Raw genomic sequence first — 13,487 nt, 5'->3', positions numbered from 1 at the left:
CTAGTTCCTTGGGCTGTGGTCTCTTTTTAGGTTGGTGGAGAATCGGAGCTAGGGATCTAGCCCCCTAGTGTGGCTATCGTGGGGGAAAGGAGCGCGGGTGCTCAACATTTGACTAGAGTTTTATGACCTTAATATACTATTGTGGCATCATATGACGACGAAAACAGTCGAAAACGGAATTACAGTGTAGAAAACGAACACGGTCGGTTCGGGATATTTCTACATTTTAGCAATTAAAGAGTATAAAAAATGGTTGTGAAACTAACTAAAACTGACAAATTTTAATGTTTGACAAAATTCATAAACGGTATTGTCGACGAAAGCTGGTCGGCAGTCTACCTTGGGGTATACCCACAGTAGTAGTTTATCGGTAGACGGTGCGCAAACTACGAACTCGATGGTGACGCAAGACACGGACAAGCTTTTTATCCAGGTTCGGCCGCCGAGTTGGCGTAATACCTACGTCCTGCGTCTGGTTGTATTGATTTGTGTTGAGAGAATATGATGTATGATCTATCCTCTAGGGGACCACTACCCCTCCTTATATATCGTGAAGGGACAGAGTTACAAGTAAAGTATCCTATTTGGTACAAAATCTTGTAGCCTTGCGGTACACGCCGACCAGTCGTGCGCCGCACGTCTTCATCCTGTGGGCCGAGCCACCTCTGATGGTGCGGCCCATATAGGCCCATGAGGGTATAGGGGTTTATACCCCCACAGCTAGTCCCCGAGCACCATGTATTGTGATGTAACACGCCGTCTTGAGCTTCTTCGATCAGTGAGGCTTGACGTCTTCAATAAGCAGGAAAGTCGCCCAAACAGTTGCAACGGTATTTTGACCAACTCAAAAGACAGTTGATCAACATTGACATCGAAGAAGCAGGTTGTTCGAAGAATACATGGTGCTCTTAATCAAAAAAGATTTCTTTCCTGGTGAAGTGTGCCCACTTTACTTTTCTGAAAAGTATAGTATTTCAAAAAGCAAGCATATTCACCGCAAGGTGAAGTGTGCCCACTTAGTCCCCGAGCCTGGTAGTAGGTGACGTAGGCACGTGGTGCCAGGGTCAAAAGAAAAGTCCTCAAAGAAATTCTGAAACTGAGATGCATCGCCAGATGCATCGTACCGATGTAGTCCCCGAGCTTGCTGGAAGGCGAAGTATGAGCCTTGTAGCAAGGTCTAAAAATTGAATTTACCAGTCCGTCTGCAATTGAATAGACTAATCGATCAGTCCCCGAGCATATAACGCTCGGTGGTCGGTACAGCCCCCGAATTCTCAAATTGGTGGGCTGGTCGACCAGTCCCCGAGCGTATAGTGCTCGGTGGTCGGTACAGTCCCCGAATTCTCAAATTGGTGGGCTGGTCGACCAGTCCCCGAGCGTATAGTGCTCGGTGGTCGGCATAGTCCCCGAGCACGACGTAGGGACCGGTGGACAAGTCCCCGAGCGTGGTTGGGAACGTAAACGTGCCCGGTGGTCGGCACAGTCTTCGAGCACAGCATAGAGAGTAGTCGACAAGTCCCCGAGCGTGGTTGGGAACGTAAACGTGCTCGGTGGTCGGCACAGTCTTCGAGCACAACATAGAGAGTAGTCGACAAGTCCCCGAGCGTGGTTGGGAACGTAAACGTGCTCGGTGGTCGGAGCAGTCTTCGAGCACAGCATAGAGAGTAGTCGACAAGTCCCCGAGCGTGGTTGGGAACGTAAACGTGCTCGGTGGTCGGAGCAGTCCCCGGGCACAGCGTAGGGAATAGTCGACGAGTCCCCGAGCGTAGCTTGTCGACTGGGCCAAACCCCTGAAAAATAAATATAAAGAATAGGTAGTACATGATGTATAAATAAACTTTAGATAAAAATCAGTACTGAGATAAGTTTTAGATTTTTTGTTATAAAATTAGCACAAGTAGTTAATTCATCCTAGAGCTTGTACCAGCTCTGGTCTAGCCAACAATCAGCATGAGGTGCGGAACCTAGACACGCGTGGGATTGTCAGCCTCGCCAGAGAGCTACTGCCGACCACCCGGAACGCAGAGGGCGGATCTCGTGCACGTGTAGGGAGGAGTCGGAGACAGTACCGGCTCTGGAAAGCTCGTGTAGGAGAAAAAACTAGTGTGGCTAAACAAAAAGTTGTTTTTGAAGGATAATAAAAAATATTATGCCAAAAATAAATAAGATATTAGAAGTGTACTTATCTTTGGAAGAAAGTCTAGTTAGTGACGACAAAATTGTCCGGCCTTCGAGCTTTTCGACTTGTCATGACGGTGGTCGCTGTTGTCGTAGCGTCGTTCTTCGCGGCGATTATTATTGCGACTGGTGGTCAGAGCAAGTAGGCCAAACAATTTGGTCGATGGCCCGAGCAGGTAGGTGTTGTCGATCTGCCTCCCTTTGTAGCAGGGAAGCGGGTGACGCGTTGTCGGCGTGGTCGGAGATGTTGCTGGAGTAGTCGGAGTCGTAGCCAGCGTGGTTGAAGCCGCCGCCGACGTCGATGAAGAAGTGGTTGGCGCAGATCGGATCTACACCTCCTCCGTGGTCATGGCGGTGAAGTTGTTGAAGCTGACGGTGAACGTGAAGTCGCCCGCCATGGCCGCGAAGTCGGGGATGATGGCCATCTTGTTCGTCGGGAGAGCTGTACGCACACCCCCTACCTGGCGCGCCACTGTCGACGAAAGCTGGTCGGCAGTCTACCTTGGGGTATACCCACAGTAGTAGTTTATCGGTAGACGGTGCGCAAACTACGAACTCGATGGTGACGCAAGACACGGACAAGCTTTTTATCCAGGTTCGGCCGCCGAGTTGGCGTAATACCTACGTCCTGCGTCTGGTTGTATTGATTTGTGTTGAGAGAATATGATGTATGATCTATCCTCTAGGGGACCCCTACCCCTCCTTATATATCGTGAAGGGACAGAGTTACAAGTAAAGTATCCTATTTGGTACAAAATCTTGTAGCCTTGCGGTGCACGCCGACCAGTCGTGCGCCGCACGTCTTCATCCTGTGGGCCGAGCCACCTCTGATGGTGCGGCCCATATAGGCCCATGAGGGTATAGGGGTTTATACCCCCACAGGTATCGAAATATAGAAAAAGATATTATAATATAGAAAACGAAAGCGGTCGGTTCGGAATATTTCCGTTCCATTTTCATCCTTTTCATATTGATGAAGAGAGAGATGATGAAAGTTTTATGGATAAAACTCTTCTACACTGATTCCAAAAAATATTAATGTGTTGGGAACTGAGTTATGAAACCCCATTAAGATAGGTCTTAGGCTAGTGCTAATAGCGATAGGGTTGGGATGAATATTATACCAATTGCCAGCATGCGAGACCAATATGTGGTGATCGCCTTGCCTTGATCTATGTTACACTAGTAGAGAACAGACTTTCGATTCTAGGCTGGTGACTCAAACTGGGATTAAAGGTTGCCCTTTCGTCCTAGTTGGAGCTACCAGTCCTGGGCTATATACTTTCTCCTTCTTCCTCCCCCAAGCATTTCTTGCTCTGTGCCTGCTCTCTATTCTTCCTCCTAGAAGAAGTTCATGCTTGCGGGATTGGTGAAGACTTCATTCCTCCATCCATTCTTTGGTTCTAAAGGTTATTAAGTTCATCCTCCCATATGTTTTATCACTAGTATGGATCATTTCATGGGTTTAGGAATAGAGAAATTTGTAGTTTTTTAGATTGGAAATGACGGTGGATTTTTTATTTATATACCATTTGACCTCAAAATCAATTTATAGTTTGAATATGAAGATGAAGGAAACTTATAGTAGCTAGTTCATCAAAACTAGTATGCACCTTTCATTGCCTCATTTCATGGTCTAGAAATAGAGAAATGTGTGGTTTTCTAGATTGGAAATCATGGTGGATATTTTTTATTTATATGGCATTTGAACTCAAAAAACACTTGATAGTTTGCATATGTAGATGAAGGGATCTTATAGTAGCTCATGAAAACTAGTATGGACCTTTAATTGCCTCATTTCATGGTTTAGAAATAGAGAAATTTTGGGTTTTTTAAGTATATGCCTCATTTAATTTCATGGTTCACAAAATAAGAAATTTATAGTAGTTGATAAAAATAAGTACAAAGAGCATATGGCAGCTGCTACCGGGTCCTCGGCCTCGCATGGGGTTCCTAAGGGATGGAAAACCTCCCTCTTTATTGTGTGTGGCAAATGTGAGCAGCAGATTGTGAGGGAGTACAGGGTGAACAAGAAGGGTCCCAACAATGGGTGCATCTACACGTCTCTGGATCATGAGGGAGTTCTTTTTTGTCATATTTTTCAATGGTTTGTAGCCATTTTCATGATAATTTTGATTAAAGTTTTCGATTTGGTGTTGTAATTTTAGTGGGATGGCACTGGATAATGTGACGGTTGGTATTGGGAGGAAGAGTATGTTGAGGTGGCTGATGAGACTACACCTATGTATCATGAGGCAGTGAACCCACAGAAGAATGATTTGTCTGTTTTAGTTGGAATTGATCGTGAAATCGTTCTTCTGCTGAAGTGCATTGTAGGCCTAGTTTTAATAAATTCATTTTTGAGAGTAAAATAGCTATGTGGTATAGGATATTAATTAATCATGTTGATTAGTGGATATTTTGGATCTTTTAGTTAACTACTAATAACCATGCATGTTGTATAATATGGGTTACTACAAGTTTTTGATATGGTGTATGTCATGTAATGCAGATGAACTGACAATGGATATACAGCGCTGACCACTGCTCCCTAGAGTTCATGAGGGGCATGTATGATTTCTTAAATGTGGCCAAGGCAAACACGTGAAATGGTTTCATGTGCTCTATGTAAGAATGAGAAGGATTATTCTTGCTAAAGGAAAAATTATGAAACACTGTTCACGTCTGGTTTCATGCCAGACTATATTTGTTGGACTAAGTACGAAGAAAGAGGTGTTATATTAGAAGAAGATGATGAAGAAGAAGAAGGGGATGATGACAACATGATTTTCTATGATTTTGCTGAATACAGTGCCTTTGATGATACTGCAATGGGGGAGCTAAAGAAGAGGTGGCGGCAAAAGATGAGCCTATTGATGATCTTGGTTAGTCCATCCATAATGCATAGAGAGAATGCAAAAGTGATAAGGAGAAGATTAAGTTTGTCTGCGTGCTAGATGATCACAAGAAATTGCTATACCAAACTGCTGAAGAGGTGCAAAAAAAGGTGAGTACAACACTGGAATTGTTTCAATGGAAGGCAAAGAATGGTGTATCTGATAAGGGATTTGGGTAGTTACTAACTATCTGAAAGAAGATGCTTCCGAAGGCAAACGAATTGCCTACCATTATGTAGAAATTCAAAAGATACATGCATGTCCTAATGACTACATCATCTACCATGGCAAGGAATATGAAAATTTAGATGTATGCCTGGTATGCCATGCATCATGATACAATATCAGGCAAGATGACCCTAGTGATTTTGAGGGTGAAAATCCTAGAAACAGAGTCCCTGCTAAGGTGATGTGGTATGCTCCTATAATACCACACTTGAAACATTTGTTCAGAAACAAACAACGTGTAAAGTTGCTGCAATGGCACGATGAAGAGTGTAAGGTAGACAATATGTTGAGACACCCCACTAATGGGTCCTAGTGGAGAGCAATTGATAGAAAATTCCCAAAGTTTGTAGATGATGCAAGAAACTTAAGGTTTGCTATAAGTATGGATGAGATGAATACTTTTGGGGAGCAGAGCAACAATCATAGCACTTGGCCTGTTATACTATGTATCTACAACCTTTATGTTGTGCATGAACTGAAAGTTCATTATGACCAGTGCTCATCCAAGGCCCAAAGCAACCTAGAGACAATATTAATATGTGCATTGATGAACTTATACTTTTGTGGGGCAACACAGGTGTATGTATGTAGGATGTAACACCCAAAAATTTGCTTTTGAATTAATAGGATTTAATTGGATTTATTTAAGCATTTTGTGGGCATTTAATCTAGTAAATGAAATTATTTTCATTGAAATTAAAATTTAACAGAGATAGAAACTTGTCTATGCATTCATGCTGGGGCATGTTTTATTTTGTGCTAAGAGACTTTGGTTTGAAGTCAAATGTGTTCAAAATTCTATTTGGAAAAAGGCTTTGAAAAATAAAATAAAAAAATAAAGGGAGAAAGTCCCAAGGATCCAGGCCGAGGCCCAGCTTCCCTCACCCCCGGCCTGCCCCTTCTTTCCCCCCCCCCCCCCCGCGCGCGGCCCAGGTCTCCAACCAGCCCAACCATGCACCTCTCCCCTCCCCCTTCACCGGCCGACAGCTGGGCCCCTCCTCTCTCTCTCTCTGACCGCGCAGGCCCACCAGTCAGCAGGCGCCTTCTCCCTTCTTGCGCCGTGTTCGAGCAGGACACAATCTCACCGAAGCAATCCCAGGGAATTGTGATTTCCTTACCCTTTTCGCAAACCGAGCGCTATAAAGTGTTTTCACTCAACCCCGCAACCTCTTTTCACCATCCTTTGCACCCCGGGAACCCTAGCCGTCACTTTTCATCAAGTTTGGATCTCACAAAGCTTCAAGCTAGGCCGCCGCCGTCGCGGGTCATCTCTGTGCCTTCTCAGCTCAAGCCAGCCGCCCTAGCGAGTTCGGGGTAAGCTCCTCCGTGCGTTGGTACTTTTCTTTCGTTGTTTGGCGCTCGGAATCAAGGAATCGGTGGACTCCGGCGAGCACACCCATGGCGCCGCCGCGGGGAGGCTCAACTCCGGCCGGTCCGCCGCTGTTGCCCCCTGGAAGCGATTTCAACCATCGGATCGGAAATCAACGGCCCAGAAACAAAGATACCCCTTCGATGTTTATTTCGCTAAAGAGCCCCTGTGTTTCTTAATTATTGAACCCGCGGTCCGTGGCGTATTTTTGATTTTACACTTTCTAAATTAAGAAAACGTATTCTCTACCGGGTTAAGAAAAATACGCTTTCCAGTAATTACAGTTTTGCCATTGGTTTTGTTTTGGTCAAAAAATATTTGTTTTAACTCTGTTTTTGTCCATTCAAATTTCATTAGATTCATAATTACGAGCTCTACATGTTAGAAGTATTAGTTTACTGTTTTGAAACTTTTTATTTTCGCAGTAGCATTTAATTAATTATTTATCTATAGGAAATCTTGGAAAATTTATATCTTCTACGTTTTAAATCCGATTTTCGTGAACTTTACGTTTGTGTGATCGTAGCGCTGCGTAGAACATTTTGATAAACTTTTACACTTGTTTTACCACTGTATGGTGTATTGTTCTAATTATAGCTTGTATGCTTCGTGTATGATTGTCTACATTGGATTGCGTGTTGTTGATTGATGATCGGGTATAGACGGTGAGCAATACGTTGGTGATCAAGGTCAATCTTTTGAAGACCAGCAGGCTCAGGAGAGCTTTAATCAAGGAAAGTATAACTTGGGATCATCCTTGTTACCTATTCACTTATAAATACACATATATATCATATGCATGCTTCCACCTTGTCGACCTTAGCAAAATCATAGATGTTTGTTACCTGGATTCCTTGCTACCTACTTGATATGCATTTGGTGTAGTTGTGCTAGTGCTTGATATAATCTATGATCTTGTAAGATGATTAACAACTAAGCGATGAACATAAAAGGATGACAAATAACTATATGAGATCTTGTCTGTAAGTGATCACCGCGACAACAGTGCAACCATGAGGGCTATAATGGCTCTGGCTTTAGCTCAGTATGAAGACCTTTTCTAGCTTGTTAGAGGTTACCCGAAAGGGCGGAGGGGCTGAACCGACACGGGTATAGTGTGAGCCCCTGTCCCTATGTGTATAGGCTGCGCGCCATTGTGCCATTCGGAAGGGGGCTATCTATATCTGCTCGCGAAGGAAACCTTGCGGCCCTAACATGTTAGACGAACTTTTGAAAGGCTTCATAGTGATCCCTGTCGACCCTCCTTGGTAGTGGGTTAAGAGGCTGATCACCTCGGGCGAAAGGGTAAATCATGACTCATGGGTAAAGATGTGCAACCTCTGCAGAGTGTTAAAAACTGGTATACTAGCCGTGCTCACGGTTAAGAGCGGCCTTGGGGGTTCTTACATCGACGACGCTGAGATTGTTAAGTTGTTATGTTCATTTGATTATCGTTTATGCTAAGAGTTAATTATGCTTACATTTGATTATGTGATTATCGGATTATTTATGCTACCTTGATATTCGCTATTAAATTATGAACATGCTATCCACTATTAAAAGCTAAATGCAGTCAAACCAGTGTCAGCTATTTGAGCCTCATGAACCCCTGGTTATACTTGTTGAGTACGATATGTGCTCACTCTTGCAATTTCCCAACACCCCAGGTTGTGCTAATGATGATGATTGGAATGAGGACTATCGCTATGAGTATTAGGTTTGAAGTCAACCAGTCAACGATGTCCCTGTGTGGTGCTTCCGTCGAGAGCGTTGTTTATTTCTATCATTATGATTGTATAAGACTATGTGATTTATTATGTTCCGCTATGTAATAAATACTACAATGGTACATTTGAGATTTGTCTACTTATGTGTGCGACTGTTTCTGGGGCACATATGAGTCTTTTATGCATCCTATTTTGTTCTTAAAATATGGGTGTGACAAATTGGTATCAGAGCTTTGTTGACTATCGGACGCAAGCCTAGTTAGAAATTGGCCGTCTTAAGGTTTTGAAATGGCTATAAAATCCTTGTTCTATAAACCTTGATATTTTCTCCTATACTATTGCTATTCATCTTCACCTTGTTGCTTATTTTAAAGACTTGTTCTCATCCCCACTCCTTGCTTTATATGCTTTTAAAACATTTTCTTACCACCTTCTGGCGTTATTGAAATAAGTGTTTTAGAATCTTTACCTTAGTAGGAAGAGAACGATAGTACTGCAAGTTGAGTCAATGCTTGAAGTGTGAACCTTTGATGCCTGGTTTGGTTTGTTATTATGCTTATGCTTGATTTGGATCTTTGTAATGAGTGTAATGATCTTGTAGATTTTCTCTACAATTTCATTTAGTTATAGGCTTAAGGTATAAGGATTAATGAACTAAATAGTTGGGTTTGGTTAAAATCCTGTTTCTATCCTTTGCTGTTTTCTGGAGCGGTCTGCAGTAAATCTGGTACATCTCAAAATCTGTTCGTGCAATGTTCATCAAATTTTTCTGGAGACAAGTAGACTTTCATATTCTTCCAATGCCTCAAGAATTACATTATTATCTGTTATGAGCTGTGAGTTATGGCTGTTCAAAGTTGAGGTTTCTGCGCAGTCTGGAATTCTGGAACGATTTTGGTTATGTCCAGTTTTGACTAATTCAACCACAGAATCTGTTAATATGGCCCAAATGAAAGTTGTAGATAATTCCTTTATCTTTCTAACAGTGTATAGGATGTATCCATTTGATTTCTGGAATTCGAGATATGACTGATTTTCTAAATTGCTAATGTTGGATGTCGTCCAGAAAAATTCAGATTCAACTATCTCTTGTATTTATCATGTTGGATATTACTGTGATATGTTTCTATACCTTGGAATGCAGATGGAAGCAAGAGTAAGAGGCAGAGGCAGAGGCCATGGCATGGGTGCCAATGATCCAATTACTATAGAAGAGCTTATGCAAACTCAGAATGAGATTATGCACGTCTTCATGCAGCACCTACAGCAGCAACCTCCACCACCACCGCCGCCTGTTCATGTGAGAGATAAGCGTGGCGAGTTTATAAAAGGAAGACCTCCAGTATTTACACACTCAGCTGATCCTATGGAGGCAGATGATTGGCTTCGTGCTGTGGAGAGACAACTGAACATAGCACAGTGCAATGATATGGAAAAGGTGTTGTATGCTTCTGGACAACTTCAGGGAGCAGCTCAGACTTGGTGGGAGTCATACCAAGCTGCTCGTCCCAACCATGCTCCTCCTATCACTTGGTTGGAATTTTGCAGAGACTTTAGAGCATGACACATCAATGAGGGAATGATGGAGCTCAAGCAAGAAGAATTCAGATCTCTCAGGATGGGTTCTATGACTGTGGCTGAGTATCATGACATGTTTGAGCAGTTGGCTCGCTATGCCCCAAATGAAGTCAAAGAGGATGCGGATAAGCAGCGTCTCTTCATGAAAGGTCTTTACTATGAACTTAGGTTGCAGTTGGCTGGAAATACTTATCCTACCTTCCAGGCTCTGGTGAACCGTGCCATTGTGTTGGATAACATGTGCAAAGGTCAGGATAAGAAGAGGAGGATGCTAGCACAAGGTTCTGGAGGCAACAATCGCTAATGTTTTAATTCGATCAAAAGAGGTTCCAGGGACCGGTTAGTCAATGGGATCGCAACCAACAAACTCAGCGTAATCCTAATCAACAGCAGAGTGGTCAGTAGATTCCCCGCTCAGGAAATTCAAATGTCACCGCTATGAAGAGAAGTGCTTCCAATACCCCTACTAGGTGTTTTCACTGTGGGAAAGAAGGGCATATGTCATATGATTGTCCGGAGAGGTTAAACCAGCAGAACAACAATCAAAAGTCTAATTCTCATGGAGCAAAGGTGAACCACGTGGTTGCAGAGACAGTACAGGAGGGACCAGAAATTATGATGGGTACGTTCAGTATCAACTCTATCCCCGCTACAGTTTTATTTGATTCTGGAGCTTCGCATACATTCATGTCACAAGCATTTGTTAGAGTTCATAGCATTCCACTAGTTGCCATGAAAACCCCTATGCTAGTAAACTCACCGGGAGGGACTATATCAGTTTCTTATTGTTGCCCTTCAGCAAGTCTTTCTTTAAGGGGGGTAGATTTCCCGGTCAGTCCTATGGTTATGTGAACTTCAGGCATAGATGTGATTTTAGGTTTGGATTGGATGAAGAAATATACTACGGAGATTAAGTGCAAAGAGAAAGTAGTAGTTGTGATAACACCAAAGGGAGAGAGAATAAGTGTTGATGTAGCAGTACAGGCTCCACCCACAGCTACAGTGAACCAGCTAGATGATGATGTTGATCTTCAGGATCGTGTAGTGAATAAATTCCCAAATGAATTTTCAGATAAGTTACCAGGTATGCGACTTGACTAGAGACATTGAAGTTGCTAGTGCAATGAAATCGGTTTTTAGAGGCCGAAGCAACTTGGGAAAGAGAGGATGATTGGAGAGAATCATATCCACAGCTGTTTGTTTATGCACTGCTCAATCTCGAGGACGAGATTCTTTTAAGGGGGGTAGAATTTGTAACACCCAAAAATTTGCTTTTGAATTAATAGGATTTAATTGGATTTATTTAAGCATTTTGTGGGCATTTAATCTAGTAAATGAAATTATTTTCGTTGAAATTAAAATTTAACATAGAGATAGAAACTTGTCTATGCATTCATGTTGGGGCATGTTTTATTTTGTGCTAAGAGACTTTGGTTTGAAGTCAAATGTGTTCAAAATTCTATTTGGAAAAAGGCTTTGAAAAATAAAATAAAAAAAAGAAAAGAAAGGGAGAAAGTCCCTCGGATCTAGGCCGAGGCCCAGCTTCCCTCACCCCCGGCCTGCCCCTTCTTCCCCCCCCCCCCCCGCGCACGACCTAGGTCTCCAACCGGCCCAACCGTGCACCTCTCCCCTCCCCCTTCACCGGCCGACAGTTGGGCCCCCTCCTCTCTCTCTCTGACCGCACGGGCCCACCTGTCAGCAGGTGCCTTCTCCCTTCTTGCGCCGTGTTCGAGCAGGACACAATCTCACCGAAGCAATCCCGGGGAAATCATGATTTCCTTGCCCTTTTCGCAAACCGAGCGCTATAAAGCGTTTCCACTCAACCCCGCAACCTCCTTTCACCATCCTTTGCACCTCGGGAACCCTAGCCGTCACTTTTCATCAAGTTTGGATCTCGCAAAGCTTCAAGCTAGGCCGCCGCCGTCGCGGGTCATCTCTGTGCCTTCTCAGCTCAAGCCAGCCGCCCTAGCGAGTTCGGGGTAAGCTCCTCCGTGCGTTGGTACTTTTCTTTCGTTGTTTGGCGCTCGAAATCAATTAATTGGTGGACTCCGGCGAGCACTCCCATGGCGCCACCGCGGGGAGGCTCAACTCCGGCCGGTCCGCCGCCGTTGCCCCCTGGAAGCGATTTCAACCATCGGATCGGAAATCAACGGCCCAGAAACTTCGCTAAAGAGCCCCTGCGTTTCTTTATTATTGAACCCGCGGTCCGTGGCGTATTTTCGATTTTACGCTTTCTAAATTAAGAAAAAGTATTCTCTGCCGGGTTAAGAAAAAATACGCTTTCCAGTAATTACAGTTTTGCCATTAGTTTTGTTTTGGTCATAAAATATTCGTTTTAACTCCGTTTTTGTCCATTTAAATTTCATTAGATTCATAATTACGATCTCTACATGTTAGAAGTATTAGTTTACTGTTTTGAAACTTTTTATTTTTGCAGTAGCATTTAATTAATTATTTATCTATAGGAAATCTTGGAAAATTCATATCTTCTACGTTTTAAATCCGATTTTCGTGAACTTTACGTTTGTGTGATCGTAGCGCTGCGTAGAACATTTTGATAAACTTTTACACTTGTTTTACCACTGTATGGTGTATTGTTCTAATTATAGCTTGTATGCTTCGTGTATGATTGTCTACATTGGATTGCGTGTTGTTGATTGATGATCGGGTATAGACAGTGAGCGATACGTTGGTGATCAAGGTCAATCTTTTGAAGACCAGCAGGCTCAGGAGAGATTTGATCAAGGCAAGTATAACTTGGGATCATCCTTGTTACCTATTCACTTATAAATACACATATATATCATATGCATGCTTTCACCTTGTCGACCTTAGCAAAATCATAGATGTTTGTTACCTGGATTCCTTGCTACCTACTTGATATGCATTTGGTGTAGTTGTGCTAGTGCTTGATATAATCCATGATCTTGTAAGATGATTAACAACTAAGCGATGAACATAAAAAGGATGACAAATAACTATATGAGATCTTGTGTGTAAGTGATCACCGGGACAACAGTGCATCCATGAGGGCTATAATGGCTCTAGCTTTAGCTCAGTATGAAGACCTTTTCTAGCTTGTTAGAGGTTACCCGAAAGGGCGGAGGGGCTGAACCGACACGGGTATAGTGCGAGCCCCTGTCCCTATGTGTATAGGCTGCGCGTCATTGTGCCATTCGGAAGGAGGCTATCTATATCTGCTCGCGAAGGAAACCTTGCGACCCTAACATGTTAGACGAACTTTTGAAAGGCTTCATAGTGATCCCTGTCTACCCTCCTTGGTAGTGGGTTAAGAGGCTGATCACCTCGGGCGAAAGGGTAAATCATGACTCATGGGTAAAGATGTGCAACCTCTGCACAGTGTTAAAAACTGGTATACTAGCCGTGCTCACGGTTAAGAGCGGCCTTGGGGGTTCTTACATCGACGACGATGAGCTTGTTAAGTTGTTGTGTTCATTTGATTATCGTTTATGCTAAGGGTTAATTATGCTTACATTTGATCATGTGATT

This window comes from Sorghum bicolor, chromosome 9 (assembly GCF_000003195.3).
Source record: "Sorghum bicolor cultivar BTx623 chromosome 9, Sorghum_bicolor_NCBIv3, whole genome shotgun sequence".
Classification (NCBI taxonomy): domain Eukaryota; kingdom Viridiplantae; phylum Streptophyta; class Magnoliopsida; order Poales; family Poaceae; genus Sorghum; species Sorghum bicolor.
This window is presented reverse-complemented; position numbering follows the sequence as displayed.